Source organism: Echeneis naucrates, chromosome 20 (assembly GCF_900963305.1).
Source record: "Echeneis naucrates chromosome 20, fEcheNa1.1, whole genome shotgun sequence".
NCBI classification, from domain to species: Eukaryota; Metazoa; Chordata; class Actinopteri; order Carangiformes; family Echeneidae; genus Echeneis; species Echeneis naucrates.
In genome coordinates this window covers 9462594-9487111 of record NC_042530.1, presented here as the reverse complement: position 1 = coordinate 9487111, position 24518 = coordinate 9462594, and the positions used below count along the sequence as shown (strand labels likewise).

General features: G+C 39.7%; 1 long non-coding RNA gene across 1 annotated transcript in view; it reads right to left on the bottom strand.

The window, feature by feature from the left end:
• The window catches only part of LOC115061320 (uncharacterized), a 41816-nt gene that overhangs the window by 10833 nt on the left and 6465 nt on the right, over positions 1-24518 (bottom strand). The window lies entirely within an intron of this gene.

Here is a 24518-nt window from a genome sequence, read left to right as displayed (position 1 = left end):
CACAGCATACTATAGAAAACAAAGCAAAAACAAACCTAATGCACTTCCCACAGCTGGCAGACATGCATTGGTTTATGATAATACAGTGCAGGTGGCAAATCAATAGTGTCAACACAACAGACTGACTCATCCTGTGCATGTCAGGCTTTATGAACTTGAACAAGACTATTCACATCTGCATTATACAAGGAAGTGAAAAGCATTACGGAAAGATATCTATTCACATACAAAACCCCAACACAAAAGTACTTGTGTCTATTTCAGTGGCTCAGTCAAAACTATTATACATACATATACACACTAATAAGAAAGGTCATCTACGGAATAGATCTAACAATATGAACAAGCAATAATGTGTAGCTCACATACACAGGCTGACAGGAGTTTAGGATCTTTGTTATGGTGACACGCCGAAGTTGGAATACAAATAAATCAGATTGTAACACTCAGTTTTATGAGAGTCTGAACTGATGAAAAAGCAGTTTTTGATGCAGTTTTCCCTCAAACATTTTTTTCTCCTCTCACATTTTGAATCTTAGTAAATGACTTTAACCTTGTAACTAAGTGTTCTTAAAAGTCCTGCTGTGAGCTGCAATGAGCTCTCTCATGTTCATGTGTCCTTAGATAACCCAAAAGAACAACTCAGAAATACAGTGACCTCAGTTTCACCACACCCAAACACATTTACAGAGATGCACACACACACACACACACACACACACACAAAAAATACTCTATTTACGATATCTGGACAGCTTACAGGGAGTCCAGACCACACTGTGGTCTTGTCCTTTCAAGTCATGGACATTCATTTCCAGAACAGTTATTATTTCCTGAGGCACTCTCACCAATAAAAAGGTTTTTTTCATTTTAGATGGAAGTGCGCAGACAGAAGTCTCCGTGTAATCTCGCACTTACACAACAATTTACACGTAGACACAGTGTTCAACCAGCTCAAAACACATGCTTACGTGCATGCAAAACACTGCAATCAACAATCACATGAGTCAGGCCCCAGGGAGTCCCAGAAAGAGCAAGACAAGCAGTGAGTGAAGTGGAAAAGAAAAAAATAAATAAATAAATCGCACACTATGTCCTTGCTTTGATGACCTTGGGATTGTCGTAGCCATTGAGTTGGGTGGCAAAGAGCAGGAAAGAGATTTAGCTGGACAGGCGTAGCTGAGGCTGGTGTTGAATGACTGGTACTACCTGGGATATTATTGCTAAATGAAAGGTGCTGAACCAGAAGTGCTTTGCTCCAGCGGTTACTGCATTCCCATCAGAGTGGACTTTCAGCAAAGACATGCACACTGATCCTATGATATGGATGGACGGACGGGGACGCGGACACGGACACACACACACACACACACTCGCACACTTACGCATCATAGCATGCATGTCACATAGCTTACACCCTTTCCACATACTCTGCAGCTACAAGCCACATAGAATAACAATGATATTGCATTCTGCTGGAGGCAAAGTACGCCCATCCATTACAGGATGGGGAAGGCAGCCAGGCATCTATTTCTCAGGCATTCAGCTACAGAGGGAAACTGCCCAGTTGCATAAAAGCACAAACGCCTGTCAGCTTAAGGCAAGAGTCATCAGTGATTGTGAGGATTGGCAGAGAAGGTAGCACTTGTAATTAAGCGGTAAAGAAATGTGTTGTACTGTATGTTACTATCTATTCAATATATTTCGATTCCATTTATTTCATGTATTTTTTTTCACCCTGTCATGCTAAAACTTTGCCTGCATCCTCTTTTTTTCAGAAGATCAGAAATCTGTTCTTTCCCCTCTGTATCTGACAACATTGTCAGAATAGGAGTGCTGGAAGTTGCAGTGCAGTTTAGATCCAATAAAATATACATGTAACTATACGAAAGATTTTTTGGCCATTTGGATCTCAACTCTATTTTGAGGCAGCCTTGACTCTGGGTTTTCCTTTGACTTGACTCATGATCTTGACTGAAGCTGCAGAGCGAGGGGTTACCCTGGCCTGTCATCCATTCAATAACTCAATTTAATGAAGTAACAAACCCCAGTGACAGAAATGACAGAGCCCTGACAATCCATCCATTCCCCCTCATTGGCAACGTGACATTGACTCATAGGTCACACTGGAGCTTATGGCTTTTAGGAGCTGACAGACAGACACCAGCTTGCATACGGGAGCCTCTGTGTGTTTTTTTCAGAGCAGTAGACAATGTCAGCAGTTGCGACTGAAATTACAAAGTGACACATACATTCTCTACATACTTCAATAACCAAACAGGTAGTAGCGGCTCGTGCCATAGCAGGACTTAGCTAGTTAAATAATATCCAGCAAGAAATCAAAATGTCACAGTTCAGTTGAGAATGTAATATACGGAATAACAGTAATAAATTACTCACAATAATAGGTTGTTTACTTTAGGATTATAATGTAAATAGAACGACATTAAAACTTGAAGTAGATGCAGGAATAATGCTTGGCTAATGTAGTAATGGGATGTTATTTCCTTATCAAGCTATTTTTATAACCATTTTTAATGAAACATTTATTACAGTAACCAACAGAAGTAATCTCAGCCTCAATCTACCGGATGAAGGATAACGACGTACTCTCTGCCTCATGCACACACTCTATGCACACTGCCATGGCACATCACTTGAACACGCAGTTGAGATCCAGGGCTGGCAGATCGGAGACTTGGCAAGCAGTCTACTCTAGTTTACTCTAGTTTGTATGCAAGGGCATGCTGCGTGTTTACTTCACCATCAGCAGGTGACAACCTTCACAACCCCAACTCTCAAATGAACAGACAGGCTTGATGGCAGCCATTTATCTCCGCATCTGATTGCTGTTAGCTTTCTTCCACTGCCAAGGAATAGAGCTTTGCTCGAAATGCCAACAACAAAAAGTGACACAAAGTGAAGCAATTGCCAGGTCGTCTCTCATACTTTTACATTATAAATAACGTCTTGGTACAACTAGCAAAATAAATGTGCTATGAGGGCTCAGTTTGGCCAACATACTCCTCTCATCCACCTCCTCAATGTCAGTCCAGAGAAGAAGGAAACAACCAGACACAGCAAGAAAGGAAAGGGATTAAGAAAAGAAAAGCACTTGAGTGTTCAACAGTCACTATTGAGCAGTTAAGTATCAAAACTGGTGAAGGATTTTGTACAAAAGAATATAGTTATTCACAGAAGACTTCCTAGAAACAAAATAAACTAGAGAACTTAGAATGCATGCAGTTTTCAAAGTAGCCTCAAAACTGTCTCTATGGTCATTCCTGCTACTGCGAGTGTCTCCTGGCCACACACACACACACACACACACACACACACACACACTTACAAGGATGAAAATAACAGCGGCCTTGGACTGTCACAGTAGGTAAAAACAGGCAATGAAAGGAAAAAAAAATAAATCAAAATAATATCACACTTATAAAAAGCAGTTAGCAATTTCAGAGTGTGCGTATTGATCCAAGCTTTTTATAATTCAGTGGAGTCTGAGAATGACAGTGACAGGAGCCTTCTTTCCATTTCTTATGTTCCAGCTTTGGAGAGAAGCTGTAGAAAACAACACAGCTTGTAAACAGACTGTCCTCTGAATGCATACAAAGAGTCTAACGTAATTAAAACTGTAATTTCAGCAAATACTGCAATTTTACAAATAAAAACACTCAGAGCTGATTGGAAATTTGAAATTAACAAATTTTTTAAAAGCCGGCAAACCAGTCCTGCTGCCTCTTCATCAGTTTCTTTCCACATTAGAGTTACAGCTGCTGGTTTATAACATTAATTGAATGGATCTGATACATGATCAGTGTATATATATATATATTCTTTAAAAATTGCAAGACCCTACAGTGGATTGCAAGTTTGTGTGTGTAAGTGTGTCTCTAAAACTCACCCCACATGTACATGACAAATTGTTCCCTCGAGTGCTTCGCAGATGCTAATGAGGATCAAGCTGCCTGGCATAGACAGACCAAGAGAAATATGGGCTTCCACCAAGGGAAAGCTCAAAATGGTTTCAGACACGGTGTATAGATCAGTTTCTGAGTTATCTAACCAGGAACGGGCTCAAAATGGACACGTCTATTGAAGCATGACTGCAGATAAATCAAGCTCTTATCAGCCATTTCAAATGTTGCCAACCACTTTGCAAGGAAAATCAATGCTTTTTCTTTTCTAGATGGTACCTGTCTTTAAAATCCTCTTAAACAGGTTTATTCTTTTTGTCAAATTAAAATACTCTATTCCACTATCATGTTAGCTTATTTGCTTGTGATTTTTAACATTAATAATGTTTATACCAGTGTGTTTGTTGGTTATGAATCAACCCAGCTTGGTTCTGTCTAATGTGAGAAACACGAGAGGAAGGAGGGAACAAAAGTTCAAATGAGTGAAATTGGTGTGTTCTGTAAGAGTTGTTTTTCTTTGCTTCTAGTGCTGAGATAAACTCATCACGCTCTGGCTTTATTTAAAATGCCAAGCTATACGGAAGAAATGTTATATCCTTCTAACAAGTCAAGGTTCAGGGAATAGATGTTGGGAAAGAGAAATGAGAACTTGTTCATGGGAGCGTTTTCTTTAAACTCAACTGTTTCCTGCTTTCTGCATTGCCAAGACCAACTAATAATTCTTGGTTTCATATCCAGCAGCCAAAGTATGATCTTTCTAAGCAATGCATGGTTATGGACAAGCTTCACATTTTCGGGAATATGAGGACGATTTGCTGGAAAGATCGATGCCTCTCTTGCGTATTACAGCAAGTAAAAAGAGACAGCTAGCGTGGAAAAATAAACACTTATTTTAATGGAGTAACACTGATCATAGTAGTTTCCCCTGCTTCAAGTCTGTAGGAGTAATAGCCTAGTAGCTCGTATTAAAAAGAAATGTGTATGTAACCTCACCTACATTGTTACAGCAGCATACTGAGTGTGGTGGAGAGGGGTTTCCATTGTCCTGGGAGTAACTGTGATGACAGGTGTTGAGAGGACAGCACTGCTGCCTCGGGCCACAGACAGAGGATGACAGACACAGATGACAGGGGACAGTCACCAGGAGACAGTGAGACACAGCAGGACTTGGTGGGGGGGCGGGGTTGGAGCAAATATACAGGGATTTCCAGATGAAAGTGGTCAGAGAGCCGAGAAGAAAAAGGATTATCATTTGGGAAGAGTGTGTTTGGCCGTGTTTGTGTGTGCACAACACACATGGATGAGTCATAGCTGGATGCATGCTGCTCTGTAACAGTCAGTGGTGAAAAACAGTCCAACAATTTTGATTCAAAACTGCAAAGGAATAACGTATTAATGCTCTAACATCGACCTTCCTCCCAAAACATGGCCTTCCTCTGTTTGTGTATCAGTAGACAACTGTGCCTGTTGTTGGGATAACATGCAGATGAGCATCTATGCACTGCAGCTTAAAGCTGAAGAAATCCTTATCTAGACATTAATCCCTACATTAACTCAGGCTTAGCTGCTGTGTAATGATACCTTACTGGGTACGAGCATGTCAAATATAATTTCAGGCTGGCATAAAACAGAAAAATCAACAGGTAATTACTAGATGAGACCTCTGCATAATTCCGTGGTCTGAGGAGGTTATAAACGTGCTGGATGTGACACAGAGGAAGGAGTCTTCATTTCCTCTGAAATATGCAATAAAGGAATGTTGCGACACATATGAATGTTAAGTGTTCATACGTGTCGGACATGCTGATGAATCTTAATCCTACATCTCCTGACACTTGGAAACAAAGCCAATTAGCAGGTGCCACTGTTGTTATGGCAACATGATGTGACTGACAAGGTGGCATAGGTAAGAGTTGGAGATGAAGTGAGGATAATTAAGGATTATGTTTTTCAGATTCACACACACATATTTTCCCCCTGCTTTAGTGTTCCATTGATCTATTTAGGATTTTACTCTACATACACACACGCACGCACGCTCTGTAGTGGTGGGCTGTTACTCTGTGAATCACTGCTACATTCTGCTGCTGGGGCTACACTTGTGTCCCACATAGTTTGATTCACAAGGCGCTAATAGCCCCTGTAACCCTCTCTACTGCCCCCTCTGAGCTCTCACACACTTCACACCTCTGCACCAAACTATGAGGTCCATTTTACACTGTCCTCTTCCCAAACCAATGAAGGCAACAGGAAAGAAAGGAAGGAAGAAAGGAAAATCGTCTTCATTGAAGTGATGATTGATGATTTTATGACATCACTAATTCACTTTCATACTTAGTGCTCATACTGATGTGTTCATACTAAATATGGGGCTAACCATAGCAACCAATCGGCTTAGCTAAATATAAAGGCATGGTGTTAAAGGAGCAAAGTCTGAGACATCTCGACTTTGACTATAACATGGTTAAAGCGCCAAAAACACTGAGTCCTAAAAGAGCCAAAATTCAGTCCAATCATGTTTTTCATTAGACTCTCATTGCTGCCAAATGCTCATTTCAACCGACCTTTGTGTAATTTTCAAACTTTTATTGAGAAACTTTTCTCAGAGCGAACAAAGCTTCTTAAGAGTTATAAAAGTTTTTACAACACTGCTTTGAACAGAAGAGGCAATTCAGTCAATTAGACTAGTGTAGTAGTCCCCATGATTCTAACATGCAAAATTACTGCAGAGGCTCTTTACACAAACAAGATCCAACTTTATATGCAGTGGTAAACAGATTTTGTTGCAATGGGACCAAGCAAGGCAAGTGCATTCCCATTACCTGTCACATTTATGTAATCCCACTATGTTTCTTTGAAGATAGAATAGCCAGCATAGCATCGTTTTATACTAACCACTCAATTCGCATTCAAAAAAAAAAAAAAGAAATTATAGAACCGAAGTTTGCTTGGAACATGTCACACCTCTTTGACATTGTGACAAAGTGTCAATAAAGCTATAACATTAAATTGTACTGCAGCTTACGATATCCCCAGGCTGCAATAACTGTTAGAACGTAGCTGTCATAATTTAAGTCACGATGAGTGTATGGCAGGATATGTGAGGCCCAGAGGATCTTGTGGTAAATACAATTTGTGTCACTGCAGCTAGCAGCAAGTACAGAACAATAAAGTATCTGCGGTTATCCCAAAGCGATGTCGTAAAATGTGATTGTAATTTAGGGAAATAATTTCAGGGGACAACTCGGACTCCAAAAGGTGCAAAGAGAGATAAGGAAGGAGACAGGTGAAAATGAAGGGCAGAGAGAGAGAGAAAGAGTGGACAAATGTTGGAGTGTCATGAGCCTATTAAGAGTGGATGGACAGCTTTATTGTGCATTTATCCATTCATTATCGCATTATGTCCTGTGATATCGGGTACAAACAAGGCTAATCCCTTCATTCATGCGTTTCAAAGTCAATGCCACAGCATCCTGTCAACAACTGAACAAGGCTTGTTCTCTAATTTTTGAATGTTATGCCCTTATCTGCTCAGTAAATCACTTGTATGTTCTGTAAACCACATCTCTTATTCAAATGGCTTCATAAACACTGCCACCATAAACTGGGGGGTGGGATAATTATTGCTACTGAAACATCAGTTTGAGTTGCTAATACAAAGTGGGGCCATAAATTACAATGCAGCCCAACTATCTGAGCCTCTACAGCAAGATTTCCATCAGGTGGTAAATATAACTTTTTCAGTGTTACCTTGGGAACTGGCACGAAAAATAAAAAATTGCAACTTCAGTGCTGAAGTCATGTAGAACCCAACAGGAAACAAGAACATGATTCATAATTTAGTAACATAATATCTAGGCCTCTGTTGAACAGACCCCTAGGCTCTGCCGGGGTAAATCATGCAAAAAAGAAACATGAAAGTTTTTCCAGAGTTTGCCTAATTTCCTTATTACAGATTTGATCATTTTTTCTGAGTTATATTGTTAGTTAATGATTCATATGTATGATTTATCTTGGCTTTTAAGAATTGGTTGTACAGCATGTACAATCAATGTCTAGAACCAGCTGTTGTGACACCAAACTAAAACCTTATTGAATTTTAAATTTTAACTCTAAAAGAAGACACATTAAAGAGGATTTAAATATATAAATCAGGCTGCCTGTCATAGATGAAAGTTCAGTTCTTCATTTATTTCCTGACTAATTGGCTATAAAACTACAATTGGCATACTATCACATTCAGAAGTTGTTTTAGGGAACATTTTCTATTTTCTCCATATCTATGAGAGACAGAATATTAGTATTCAGTGTTATTTTCGGGGCCACCCGATAACGACATGGGCTGAAAACAGACAAACAGAAGATGCATCTGACCATTGGGGAAATTATTCACAGATCCTAAATGCACCAGGATGACAGAACAATAATTGCTTCATCTTAACTTAAAATGAACTCTGTAATTTGTCTGGCAAACGCACACACAGAAAGTACAAGCCGAGAACATCATGACAATTAGGATGAAATTTAATATGCCTGTTAGAGAAATACAGAGTGGAAAGACTGATTGTAGCTGTGCTTAGTAGGAAAAGGTTTGTCTTTTAAAAATATGCATTTATTTAAGGATTCAATGATGCAGGATTAAATGTCAGTAGTTATTAATGTGAACAATGGGAGAGGAGGATTCTGGTTCTTCAACATTAGGCAAAGCTGGGTAACTGCCATGAAGGATAATATTACAGATAAAGATTCAAATACATGTCTTATTGAGGTGTTCAGCCTACAGGGATAAATACATTCAGTACACGACTAGAGCAAAATATGTATCTTTGATTTTACATAGAAAAAACACATTCCGTCAGCTGCATTAATGAAACTTGTTCATCATGGAGAAAAAAAAAAAAAAGAGTGCAGCACTGCTCCTCATTGAAAACAAAGGAAAAAGTAGCAGTGCCGAAGGGATCGGTGCTATGGAGCAGACTGGTCCTATATGTTCACATTATGTCTGACGCATAAATAAACAGGAGTAAAATCTACATGGTGGCAGTCCTGCTGCACTGCAGAGCAGTGACCCAGGCCTCCCATGTCACACCGCTGCTTACAGCGGCACAGCCAATTTAACTCCACGCACCCAGTGAGCACGCTGCTAAATCAGTGTTTAATCAGTAGAATGACAAGCTCAGCTAATTATTGCTGTCTTGCTCCTCCACCACTCCTCCTCATCCACATCCTCTTTGCTCTCGTCCTCTGTCAACCCTTTCTGCGGTGTGCTGCCTGCTCAAGTACTCAGGCGATGAATGCCTATTTCAAGCTACGCTGTCGTCTGGAGCTATGTTAAATGAATGTTGTCTTTTGGCCAGCTAATTTTTGCAATTACCCTGTACAGCTCAAAGATACCATTCACTGCCTCTTTGGATTTAAATGAACGGAATGTCCTGGCTCTGCTGTAATAGTTGACTTCATATGAAAACATGGTGAAGTTTCACTGGATGTCTGCTGTAGTTTTTCTTTACATACAAATGGCATCAAAATGCTTGAATGTGTTGGTGTTTGCCATTTAAGAGCTCTTCGAATTCAATCATTCCAGCACAAAACTGAGAATCCTAACAAATTTACAAATCTGTCTTATCTGCTTTCAGCAAGATGAACACACACACACACACAAACAAAAACTGCGCACAACCAGAAGAAACCCTGAGTTGATTTAAGAAATGGTTCCTTGAAATGAAGTTTGTGTCTTTGTGCGTGTGCCTGTATCTGTCTGCACACAGAGGAGCTAGGAAATGAAAGTAGTGAGACATTATTAGCTTTCTGATATCCTCCAGAAGATTCTCTCCCTGAACACACAAACACACAAGCATACTTGCACAACTCTGTAAAGCATTACAATGACTGTAAAGTTATAAAATTTTGCAAGGTGACATCTCATCTAACCCAAAACTATGCAGCTGAACCTAACAACAATACACAGATTTGTTTTTCATACAGTGATCGTAATGCCTAATAACCACGATTATATTAGCATAATCACTAACAAGAATAAACCACAAGCTAATTAGGCCAAGTAGGAAAAAACAGGGCACCAGAGGACACTAAAATGTGCAGTAGCAGCTGAAAAGAACTAATCAGACCTGTAATTACTTGGTTATTACTTACACTTAAAATTCTATTGTTGCTATACACTGTGCATTCAAAGAGATACAAAAAAGGCAATATAAGGCACAGAAAATCCAAAAGGGGAAAAAAAAATTTAAAATTACGATTTCAATCAACAAAATCCGAACTTGAATTTCATAGTGCATTTAAACGGAGGCTTGTCTCATATAATTAAACATTGGATTGTTTTGAAAGCAAATCTTGCCAGCAATGTACTTTTTAGAGCAGACTAAGATTGCATTAGGCTTGAATATAGTAAAAAAAAAAAAATCTGATTCGAGAGTGTGATTCAAAAAGAGACTGGCAGAAATGTGGTATCACTCAGTTTAGACTGAGGCCTGTGGTCAGCCAGTGGGACCAACCAAGTGTAGCCTTGTGTAGACAGTCCTGCCTAACACTGACAACATGGACAACAGTGCTCCCTATGGGCACAAGAAAGAAAGTTATTTTCCAAGTCTGCTCACAGATGAGAGGGCCTAAAGGAAGAATTTAAAATAGTTTCGTATTTTATTTTCTTACTCACTGTTTCTTAATTAAGGAACCTCTTTACAATGAGGGAAAATGGATAGCGTGAGATGAATAGGCCACTTTTCATTGAGAACCAAACTGCCACCAGCACAGTCTGGCAGTATTAGGAGAGCAATATGTTTTTTTACTGTTCTGGCTCGACTCCAGCACTGTGGATTTCTAAAAGAAACAATGGCTTTAGAGTGCTGACTTTCAGCTCTAAGGGTGTTTGGGCTGTTCACGTCTATATTGGGTGAACAGTAGGAGCAGTACTTATACCCTTAGGAGGTGTACATAAAAAGGCCTACTGTTTTGTTGCCCTTCAAAGGATGTGGATGGAAACAGCCTCAAAATAAAGCTGAAAGTCAGCACTTTACAATTTTCATTCTCGCCTCTAAACTCTGCTTGAGTCAGTGACAAATTCATCTGGAATACTTAAACACTCACTCTACATTATGCTTTTATTATGTTTTCTACACATAGTAAACCCACTTACAGAATGTATTCTTTACCATTTTATCTTCTCTATCCAGCTCACGGTCCTGCCTGGCAACCCCTCGGTGAGCAGTCGCAGGGCCCCATCAACATATCTGGGTGAGCTTCTCACAACCTGGCAACCGAGCAGAGCAGCTGTGCGACCCTTAATGCAGACGACACAGCCATAAAACACAATCAGCCTCTAATAAAACAGAGGGAATCGACAGAGTTGACTTCTGCTCACCCTCCACAGTCTCACAGGCATGATAGTAAAATCAGGCTCATATATTCATTGCAATTACAGACATTGGGTTTCCCTAAATGAGAAAGAGAAGTTGGTACAGCCAGTCCACATGTCTCCAGATCTCCACCACTGCTCTCCTTCACCTGGCCACAACTCTAATTGCAGATGTAGTGCTTGCATGGATCCAGCACTGAAGTAATATGTACCAGCAGCAGCCCAGGCTCAATCCACATACACTGATATACTGCACAACCCCGATGTTTACAATGGCTGAATACTACAGGCAGAGTGATGGACTACAAGCAAGAGAGCTAGATGTATTGGACTGGCTTTAATACAGCGTACTCAGTCTGTAAAAATGGACTACCAGTGCTGCCAAATCCACCATCATCCACAAGCAAAAAGGGAAAACTGAAAACAGTCTAACAGGGGAGGAGGGAAGAGAGAAAATCAGTGACCAGGTGACAGCGGTGTGCTTTTCGTCCAATGAGTGGTCCGGCTCCAGTTTGACCTTCCCACTGTGGTGTTTGGCCACATAGCTACATCTTTGTGCGCCCAGAAATTTTGTTGTATTTCACAGATGATAATGTGAGTGGATGGGTAGATTATGACACCAGAGGAAGGACAGCAGACACTTTGTCTTTCAGCTGGGTTTCTGCTGTCCAGGCCATCAGAGCTGCATTCCCAAAACACAAATTCAATAAATTATAAAGCAAGAGGTCACTCCTAATCAGTCCTTCGTAATCAATCACCACAAGTATGTCATGACATATGATAAAAGAGTAGAAGCTGTATCTAATTCAATATGCTCCCAGAAAAGGCCCTCCGTCTGTGCACTTAATCATAGTTAGAGATAAAGCCTGCTGTATGTCTTCATTTTAGTATCACACACACATATGAACACACACACACACACACACACATAATCAGCAACCATCTACACAGCTGCTCTAACAAACAGCAGCAGCCTCAGTTAATGGGCAAATCTCAAAGCATCTGCATCTCCTATGTCTCATCAAGGGCGTACGAAAAACATCCCCCAACGGTTTGCCTCTCCTCCTCCCTCCTGTCTGTATTCTCTCTCTTAACCTCTATCCCTCCTCCTGCCTGTCCTTGCAGTCACCACTATTGTCCTTAATAAACTGCACATCACAGATGGACCTGTCCTCCTGACAGGTTCAGACAGTGAAAAGCTCAAAGTATATATTTTGCGGGCCAACTGCTACGAGTATATACATTACATCTGTTGGTAAACCAGAGAATAAGCCCAAACACTGAAAACTGGATTTGGAGCTTAGGGGAATGTTAGTTAGTATATCACAGGTAGGTGCATGTCTTGGGACTGTGGGAGGAGGTTAGAGTATATGGAGAACATTAACCACCCCCCCTCTATGAGGCAATGCTGCTTTACTTCCACAGAAGTTGGTTACACTATTTGGTTACAGAACAATCCTCAAATCTGATGACACATTGCTCATTTTAGCTCACTGACGGATCGCACAGCCCCATAAAGTAACTTAGTAGCATCTGACTTTTTGACACATCCATATATTTGAGTAAGCAAAGAACTATTAGTTTTAATCATTGTTATGATTAAGCATGAAGTGCAAATGTATGCACCCCTAACTACTGTGAGAACTACTATGCTGATCATGAGTTGCACAAAATACCATGAAAGAGGAGCAGCAAAAGCAGTTGTAGAATTACAATCAGAAATTAACACAACAGCTGCTAGCAAAGACAGCAAGGTCAATAAAGATTGGATTTCATGATCAATGTTGCTTTCACCACAGGTCAAGGTTGATAAAGAACATTGTTGTTTCAGTCTCCATTCATGCCCATCCCGACAGTCAGACAATACACAGTCTCTATATTTCCAAATTTACAGCAGTCTACAACAGTCTGCAATTCAAGCCAGCCTTTCTTTCCATTTAAACCATTGTTGATTTTTTTCCCCTCTATTATTTTCCAGATGCAATAGGTAAAATGGTTAAATATGGTGACTCATTTACTTGGCTGCTACCCAGCAGCTAATCCAGGGTACAGATTAAAAGGTTTCTACAATCTGCAATGAACTGATACCAGCGATCCAGCACAGCACTTGAGAAAGGAGGATCCACATGTAGCCTGCCGGGTTAGTTGCCAAACCAACAGTTTTATCAGAAGACATGACTCCTGCAGTCATTAAACAGAGGAGGGCAAGCCAACCACAGCCTCGGCTGTGACTCATAATTTCCAGAAACCAGTGATTCAAGCAGCCACGGTTCCCCTGGGAAGCACACTACTTGAAAAAAATGACCACTTGTGGCACCCCCCAAAACGATGAAACAATAGAGAGTGAGTGAGCTTTTTTTGTTTTTTTTTTTTTATTTAAATGATGGAGCATATCAGAAAAATTATAGGTATTCAAGCAAACATGAGGGAATCTCAATGAAGGTTTAACTCACCACCTTTAATCAGAGTGAATTAAGAAAAGAAACTTTATTGCAACTCTACATGAAGCAGAAAATCCAATGTTCCCACTTGGAATACAAAGTCATGAAAATCTATCTAACATGCTTTGAACACATCTTCATTAAAAAGACAATATTGACTGACTTAAAAGGTTGGCGCCTCCTCCTCTCACCTCAGACCGCAGTAATACTTAATGTGGTGATGCAGATCTTTTGGACGTCTTTATACTGTCATTATTGGCTTGTTTTGATTACAAGTCATGGATGGAGGCTTCATGCACGTCTGGCCAACTGAGGTCCAACGGTATGTTGTTTAGAATATGGTAAGAGATTTCTGCTTTACCAAACACCATTCACTGCCTCAGATATGAATTTTCATATAACAAATACATTTAAATGCAGATTTATGTATATTTCGTATAATTTTCTTGAAGTTCATATGATTTCTGCTTTGATTAGAGGGCAAAGACAGTGGTTAGTGAAGTTTCTAACAATAATACTTTACGTTAGACATCTTTAATTTGGATAAGCTGGAGTTAGCAATGACTGGTATGTCCTTCTCTGTATTTATTCTGATTGTGGTTGAAAGGTCATGAGAAGTGTAGGGAGAGATGTTTAGTTTTCACAGAGACTGTTTCAGTCGGGCTCCAAGAAAATTGGAGTTACAAATACCTTGAGACTCATTAGGTTTTTGTTTTTTTTTTGAGTTATTTCAAAAGAAATTATGGGTAAAAACAGAAGAGAGAGAACCAGCTCTTCAGTTGGTGATGCAACTAAAATGAGACCACTATTTTGTTGTCAATGTATATAAAAAGGCTTCAATAGGAAAACAACAGAAACAAATCATTCCCATTATCACTAACGCACACTGCGTCATCAAAAGACCTCATTTAAACACAGCATTGCTGAAGGCAATTTTTATAAAGTGCTTTACAGGATGGCTTATTATCCTAGAACTATAAAAACACACAAGGAGTTCAAAATAAGCACAACCAAAAAAAGTGTCATAATAAAGCAGGAATAACAAGATGCATAAAATTAACTAAACTACAGAAAATATAAAAGCAAGATTAAAGTGGGCTGAATCAAAGCCCATAAAACTAAATAAAAGCATTTTAAGAGGTGATTGGAGTATAGTCCATGATTCCTATGAGGGTGAGAAAAATGGGCCTTCATTTTAATTGAATAAGTTTTCTGACTTTCTTTCTATAAGCACATATTTGTAATATGACATTTGGAGCTATCAGCTGACCTGTAAGTGCTGAGAGGGTGGATAGAACAAATACTGCAAAAACACACAGTGCTGTCATGACAATATTGACTGTAACACACAGACACACTTCCCTACTTTATGACAAACGGCGGCATTATGTTGTGTTGATTGATGGTCTATGGGAACAGTCCTGGAGAAGATATCGACCCTGCCCATTACACACACACACACACACACGCACACACTAGAGCCAGTGAAAGAGAAAATGAGGATTGATGGGTGTCCAAAATAAATCAGATAAGGCTTTAACATGAGGCAAAACATCCCACTGCCCCACCCTCTGCATTTATCTGTTGGCCCCTCATGACTAATGACCACGACTACAAATGAGCCTCTCGGTCTCGCCTCCAGGATACAGGACCATCTCATCAATTAAAGCTGTTGAACTTTGGGTTTAAAGACGCCGCAACAATTAAGTGGATGGAGTGCAAAGCTCACTGAGACAGGACAGATTACTAACACCAGCATTTTGCTGAGTCTCTCTACTGCTCCAACACTGATGGTGTGACGAGACATGAACTAACTCACCTCTGCTGGCAGCAGGCCTTGGCTGATGCATTGCATAGATCAAGAGCTTTCAGAGGGAATTAAGAATTTTCTTGCTAATTGGTCCACAGACTGAGGCATGCTGTTAAGCCCCGTTAGTAAGGACAATGCCTCTTAATCTTTCAAAATCTGCAGCACACTTATATACCACATATATTTTAAACAGATCTGAATGAGAATGTCTGATGATTTCTTTATATTTGGATTACAAAACAGATTAGATGGTTAAATAGACACAAATACCCATTTTAAAAGAGCCTCATCTCCAATCCCTCCACCAAGTTTAGTGCAAATGAATTCAAAATTTTTTGCCAGTGAGTAAACTGGCAAATAATCTAGAAGAAATGGGGGAAAAAAAAGAGAGTAACATACACCCCCCCCAGGCTATTTTAAAACTATAGATATACATTAAGTTTATGTCTTCAGCATTACCATACTGAAATGTTGTGTGTGGGTGACAGAAGAAAACACACTTTAACAAAAGAAGAAGACAACTGGAACAGAGGAAGAATAACACCTGAATACAGAAAGTTCAGTGAATTAAACAGTACACAGATGAGACAAAGGAAGAGTGGGATTCAATTTCTGTAATGAGCTCCACTGCACCTTGTACAGAGTACTTTCTGTCGGTATCCTGAATCTGTAATCCCACAGAGGATCCTTTAGTTTCTCTTATTCAGAAATCTCATAAAGGCAGTCCCCATCTGAGACTGTGGGTAACCGACTGTGTCTGAGCACTTGAACCATGCCTTGATGCCAAACCCCTGCAAACAGCACAAACCCTTCAAATTACCACGGCTGGCGAAGTTCATTCACTTCGGTATCGCACATGAGATAAGGCCAACGGGATGAATGAGCCTTGTGTTTCTTGGCTTGGCCATAATGACGAGCCAGACTGGGCGAGAAAAGAGTGGCAATTATTCAGACAAAGGAAAGTCTTCCTGCTGTCTTGCCAACCATCAGTCAGTCCCCCTGGATGGTAAGCAGCTTGTCCAATATTGACCTCTATCTCAACACAACCTCGCAACTGCTAATGAGGATTTATAATGCTGGAGTGCTAGGACATGATGGCTGAATGGAAAATGGAGAGGAAACATCAGTTGCTAATTTAAAGATGGGAATGTGATACAAAGGATAGATTCAGGGGAGCATGGGTGAGATAACATGTTCCTGTTTCAACCAACTATTTTTCTCTAACTCAAAGTGGCACTTGACTTTTGGTTGGCAGCAATAGAAACAACTGATTTCCTGGACAAATATATTAGTTAAAGGGTCTGTACAGTATTATTCCTCCCCCCAATGACTCTGGTGGATATATATTATTATTATTATATTATTATAGGCTACAGGTAAATTTAGAAGAATATGAAGCTGAGCAGTGATCTGTTAACCTCGTATGACCCTCAGTGAGTAGAGACTAAAACGCCACTTGCACATTCATGCAGGCAAGGTTATCGAGGGAAGACCTATTGATTCAATCTGCTGGAAACACTAAAGCGGTGTATGAGCTGCGAAAGAGAGTGTGCCACAAGTAGCTGGGGTGGATTATTTTTCCCTATCTCATCAGCTGATCCAGTGGGCTCAGCAGTTCCCAAGGACGGTGGCGCTGTGCAGCTGCTGATCTGTCACACTCAGGGGAAATCAGAATCTTCCTCTATCAGACGCCGTAAAGCACCGTGTGTTTGGGACTCAGGGGAGTCAAAGGCACGTACAACTGATGTCTTAAAACAATCTGGATTTGGTTTTAGAAAGCAGCAAACTTTTACGTGCAAGTAAAATTTTGCCATGTGAAAAATTATCCATATGACTGATACAGTTATACATACTCCATCAAACCAAATTTCTATGTTCATGACTGGGATTTCATATGAAATATTTCAATATATTATACAGCCTAACTGATTTTAAAATGTATCTTAAATTTGATTTTGTCATCAGGAAAGTGGAAAGTCAATTTATGACAGCATCCATAAACACTGATAACTGTTAGTAAACACATATTTAATAATATATTATTTTAGTTTTACCTTCTACTAGTTTTATGAAACACGTATGGGGAAAAAAAAAAAAGTCTGACATCAAGAGTTTTGCTTTGCATGTTTGCTTCCTGTAAAAAATGTGTGTTTGTGTGTGTGCGAGTAAGTGTGAGAGTGAGACTGAAATACTGAGCACAGCATGCGCAAGCATGCCCATGTATAATTAACATGGTCAGAGGGGCTATATTTCTGTCTGCTAATCAAAGTTTAATTATATTAAATATCATCTACTAAGGGCCATATTAAAAACTAATTAGAAATCACAAAGTCTGTGGCAGCTGTAAGAATCACCTCAACAGCCCCAAGCACATGAAAGCAAATTACAGGATAACCACGCTGATCAGAAGTCAGCACGGAAACTCACACTGTTTCCATATGCTTCAAAATCCTCAGTGCTCAACAGCACTTTGTAATTTGGAATCTCCTTTATTACAAACAGGCAAACTATTTGAAACAAAATGTATTCATGCGGGTTGTCTACATTGCATAAATCTGTTAACTTTCCTGCCAGCCAGTGTTGTGTTAGCACAAAAATAGGCCACAGTTAACATTGAATAATTCCTTGTTTTTTGAAGCAACTCTAATCATCAAAACAAAAAGATTTGAAAATTAAACCTAATCAGACCAGCAGGTGTGATGCACTTATACAATTATGTTCTGCTGGTACTGTACCCATTGTTATAAAGTAGGCCATGAAATGTGATGACTCACTGGTGCTGGTACTACACCTGCCAATGTGGCTACAGAGATGCGTCCTTCCTGCTCACTGTGCACAAACACACATACACACTGAGCGCTGATGAGATCAGTGTGTACATTCACAGCACTTCCACAGCAAAAAAAAAACAAAAAAAAAAAACAATCCACATCAACATGACTCAGACAAATATCCCACAACAATAACACAACAGAGCTAATCCCCAACAAAACGGAACCACAGCCAAGAGCGCACAACTGCCACAAAAACAGGCAGGCAAGACTGAAATTAAGTTCATCCAGACCAGCTTTCCTGGCTGCAACGCAAAAACACAATCATGCTAAAGATAGATGGCGGTGAGGTGATTAGCCCCATAAAGCTGTTTTATTGTTAAGAGTTTTCTGCGAATGTGAAGCGGGCTGTTTCATGTGAAAGAACATCACATGTTAACATAGGACCCAACACTGGATTATGGCACAGAATAAACACCTTAGACAGAGAAGAAAGGAATAATACATGTCTGTTTTACACAATGGGGCTATTCAACAACCATAAAGCTGCACTCCACTAGCTACATGATTTTTGGATTTTTGGGTCATTAGTTCATTGGTCTGGGAAACCGGCCTCAATAAGAGGGCACGTCATCAAACCACTCCACAAGAGATTATTCAATTTTCTCCAGTTGTCTTCTGACTGGATTTGGAGGAGAAGTGTCATCAATCATGTTTGGGTTAATTGGTGACTCTAAATTGTCCATAGGTCTGAGTGTGAGTGGTTGTTTGTCTCTGTGTGTTGACCCAGAGTGTACCCTGCCTTCGCCCAGTGTGACCTGGGACTGGCTCCAGCATCGCCTGCGACCTGGAAACAGATAAGCAGTAGATGATGAATGAATGAAGATCAAAACTAAAATCTGATGTGAGGCGATGAAAACATACCACCTTAGGCCTGACATAACTTAGCGCTCTGAAAGTGGAGGTTGATCTGTTCCCCATGTAGCACTGCTTGAATAGAGAAAATGGAAGTGCAGCCCCAAGGGACTGTCCTGTAACAAAGGGCAAAATCCTCTGGCTGCTTCTGCCTTGAAATCCAATTACACCAATTTATCAATTGCTTTGAATAAAGAGTCATTTGGGGCCGAGCAGAAACTGGTTGACTTCTATCTTGGTTCAAAAATAATATTTTGGATTTTCAGGGTTGCCCTCGTCCTGGCTATGTGTGTATGACTCCAGACAGAGTGGCAGAGGGATAAATACAGGAAGAAATAAAGGTCAGCGCTGTTCTCTGATCTCCCTGTGTGACTCCTGCACTCTTTACGTACCTTCATGTCACATTCACCAGCATGAAGTGACATAAAAAAGAAAACCTAAAACCTTTAAATGGATGCTACGTATATGACTCACTGTAGAAACCTGATGACATAAAAAAGGCACAGATTGAAGCACAGTAAGGAGGGAAGGCTGCATTCTTGACCAGGAACACAAAGAAAAGGAGAACTATTACAATAGAGAAAGAATGACAGCCCACAGCACCACAAATCACTGAGACAAATTACCGAGACCTTTTACCTTATTCAACACTCAGGCTGAGCCTTTCATACGAAGGATATACCTGTCACAGAGTTTTAAAGTAAGCCTTACAGGTATAGTCGCTAGCTTATCCATTGGAGGATGTGCCAGACATGTTTAAAAGGGTTTTTTTATTTTTTTTTTTAAACTCTGTTAACAAATTACCCATAAGAGTCACCATTACTAGAAGCTTCATCTTGTCAGTTCTCACAAAGAGACACTGGTGGATAGCTATTTCTGTCTACGAGCATTTCCCAGTCTGTTTCCCTTGGGAGTGCTTGTGCTGTTTGTTAAGTAGAGCTGTGGCGGTGCTCCCCTGAGCTTCCTGCTGCTTCATAATGAGCCTCTCCAGCTGGATGGCCACTGAGACAGAGGAGGCCAGGGGTTGAGCAGCTTTCCTTCTCTAATTGGTTGAATCGTACTTCCACCCTTCAGTACTGGAGCAACAAGGAGGTGTTGAAGATTTATCTTCATGTTCCGAAAATGTTACACAGCACTTGAGTTAAGGGAAGAGAAGACGTCCAACGTGTGATATTAACAGGGACGACAAAGGACAGCTGATCAAGAGAAAAACTGTGGTGTAACATAATGGCTGCCAGTGTAAACAAACCAAATCTATATGTAGGGAATAATAAATAAACAAATGCATTGCAGACAAAAATATATGGGTATGCTTGTATGTGCACACACGTGGACACACACACTACAAATGAAGACAATAGTTCAGTGCACACACAATCCATCCATCCATCTTCTACCACATGATGTCTTTGGACGGTAGGAGGAAACCCACGCAGGCACGGGGAGGAGTACAGAACATACACCCATCGAAAAACTTATTTAAATACATAAAAAAAACCGAAACCCATAATCACCAATCAGTCATTAATAACATTGCTCAAGTCCAGATCCCTGGATCTGCTGGACTCTAATCCAGCTAACTTCAGTCTCTGGCTGCACTTGAAGCACAGTGAGTAAATAACTTATCGAATGATATCAGTTCAGTAGTAAAAGCACCCTGTTGTCTTCTCACAGGTGCCACTTTCAAATAACTGAACAATCTACCACAAACCTCATCTACATTACTTGAAGAACAATCAGTGAAACTGCGAGAATAAATTCACAGCCAATAATGCAAGCTACTTATTTAGAAGGAACGTGCTCATTGATCAAATTAAGATCTCCCAGCAGGCTTTACTTCGTAAATTGGGGAGAAAATTATACTATAAAAAACAATTTTCTCTGCAAAATATAATTTGCCAAAATCCAAAATGGTACCAAAAAAAAAAAAGGTACACAAATAATGACAGAGAAAATGCAAATGGTGGTGGCTAGAATTACTACTAATTTACCAAACATGCAGAGATGAAACATATGAATAAGGGCAGTTAAACTATAAAAAGATTACTAATAAGTGTGATGGGCACTATTACACACTTATTACAAAATGCAAAAAGAAAAAACTGCAGAACTGCAACTAATCCCAGTTTGGGGGAAGAAATTAATCTTAGCTGATACTTGTGGGGCATCTAGTAAATATTCATGCTTACCAGACTTGAACCACTAGGTCAGGTCTGATAAGTCATTTAATAATTTACAGTTTGGGAGACGCAAGAATATGGATGTGTGTCATCAGCATAAAAGTGAAAACTTTTATTAAGTGCCAAATTAAACTCAGTGGAAACCTGGAGATGGAATACATATTTCAGGGGATCAGCATTACACAGCTCAGTAGTGGCCAATGAAGACCATCTTCGTACATCTCTTCCTGTACAGGGTGAATAGATAAAGAGCCATACAAATGTCCTGCAAAGTTAGCTTTGGCAATCTTTATCATGTAAAATCCAAATGTCTGTGGTCAAGTCCAGTAAAAACACTGTTAATCCTGCTGTTAATGTAGTCTTGATCTTCTGGACAATTTCAGCCAACAAGTTTCATTTTGTTTGTTGTAAATGTTGAAATGTTGGAATGTAATATAGAGTATTGTCATAAAAGTGCTAATAGGTGATAAACAGACTGCAGTTGCCCTCAATAAAACTTAAGGTGACCTTAAAACAAAAAACAAACCGATTCTCTTTAGCAAGCTTTATAGATATGCATCTTTTTTTTTAAATATTCTTTTAATTATTTATGAGACAGAAGGTAATATTAGTTAGGCATTTCAATATTTATTATTATTCAGCATGGGGGAAAATTAAAATGAAACACTTAAAGCACCGACTGAGACTTCTAAATTATCCCATGAATCCTTCAACAGGGTAATTTACAACTCTGCAGGGCTGACTTCATTCAGGAAAGAAAAACAAATGTCAGCCATGCATAGAGCAGAAAACCTCATAGGAAGAGTGCTTCCTGTGGAAACACTCAGCTACCATCTGCTGTAAACAGGCTTTCATATTCCTATTCATATACTGTAAACCGTCAAGCACCTTACATTTAAAAGGCAAATGAGTGACCGATTGGGACTGAACAGTGGACACTGAGTGGTAAGAAAATGTCCTAATTTTGAACTCTTGACTAGCTGCAAAATGTCACACAAACAATCTTCCTTTATTTAGCAACAGTAGCAGGTTGTGATTGATGGGGGAAGAAAAGAATCACACTAAGCAATGGGGGCCTAAAACTGACAAAGGACATGTCTGCTTTCTTACGATGAAATAGAGTAAGAATATTAAGTACTACCAAGTGTTTTACTGCTTTGAATCTGACTGAATGCACTTATTTTATTAGTCCAGTGAGCCATTGGAATGCAGTGAAATGAAATTAGTTATGAGTTATATGCTCAATTTCTAATGTTATAACATTAGAAATGGAGCAGATGTACACTGTTTTTCAACAAGGCAATGTTCATTCATATAACCACAGTCTATTGATTTTGGTTGCAGAGTGGAAATACTAGAAATATACTGAAAACACAGGGATGGAAAGTGGAAAGTAGAGCTTTAAAGTGGATACCAGTATGTAGTTCACTCTGACACAACTAATACATCCAGTAAATACTAACATTAGGAAAAAAATTGCAATTATTGAAACAACAAAAGTGTTGCAAAATAATTTTTTGGGGTCAATCAATTAGATTTACATATATTCAAAAATATATGAAAAAGGGCAATTTTTAAGAAATATATCACTATTTCCTGTATACATTGCTGATTGTATAAACTAATGGCAAATGTTTAAACTGGGGTTTTAATTTTCACTTCAGTAAATTATAAGTACTTAAAAGGAAGTTGTACTTGAATGTATTTACAGCCTTAAGCTTAATTATAGGACTCAATTTATTTTTTCCCCTCACTGAATCAACTACAAAAAGAGAATATAAAAGTGCAAATATTGATGCTGCGGGAGCTGAAAAATCAAATAGATTTTCAGGAAGCAATACTTAATGAGGCAAGACAGGGGTATAAAGGCAAAAACAGAAAAATGTAACAAGTTTGCAAATAAAGAGCATGAATGGTTTCATGAAGAACTGTTGTAATTACATCAACATTAATTGGCTCCTTTTTCCACCGTAAACTGCAGCAATAATGTCCTGAGAGGCATAAATCTATGTTTGATAGTTCATGACAGCTTGGTGGGAGAACATTTTACAGCCCATTAATTTTTTTCTTTCTCAGAACTGATTCTGGGAAAAAAAAAAAAATACTCCAGTTTTTAGCATCACAGACCAACGGCTCCTTTCCTGTTTGTGAAGAAACTTCGTTAGCTCCTCAGAGCACATCTACGATGTTTTGGGCTTGAAGTAAAGCAGCCTAATCGCTCATGGCATTCAGTCAAGAGCACAAAACCACCAAGGATCACAGTTCAAGTCTGAAGAAAGACATCAAGCTCCACAACAAAATAACTGATGCTGGGGCCTGTTGAGCAGGCAAAAGAGAATACTTTAGTTTCCTTAATTATAGGGTACAACCACACTTAAAATGAAGTACAACAGCAACATATTTTGGGGTTTTATTTTGTGACATTAGATACACCGGAGGTTTAAAACTAAAAATTCACTGCCGTCCTGCTTATGTAACCACAAATTTAACGGCCAGACCCTCCTTTTGAGGTCTGTCACCACCAACCTGAATCCCCTCTGACCACAGGCTGTCACAGGGTGCGGTGGGTGGGATGCAGGGAGCAAAGGACAGGAGGCGAGGAGAAGTAACAGGCCAGCACTTGTCGCATGCTAAGTGAGAAGCTGTGACACCGGAGCAGAGCCCTGAGGCCTGGCCCGACTGAACCCCACAGACCTGACAGCCCACAAGCTTAAAACACCAGGCAAGCATCTTCTTGGTTACAGCGCGAGACCACGTAGAAAGAATCCAGCGCAAATCTCCAGAGTAGATGAGTTTAACCCTAACCCTCTTTCAATCAGATGTCACAACAACAAATTTCATGTACAAGCTCTGACAAATAAACAGAACATTGTGAATTATGAATGGCATCCAAAGCCTTCAGCATGAATAAACACTGTACAGACAGCAGTGTCTCAGCTTACAGAAATCTTGATTGCAAATCCCAGACGATGTCATAATAATCACTGCTGGACTTTTTGTTGGAATGACTAAAATTCACTGAGTCGGTTGAAATCTTTAACGCCAGCTGATGCTGATGTTGTTATGCCTCAGTAACAGTCAGGGCTGTAGGCATTGTCTTTTC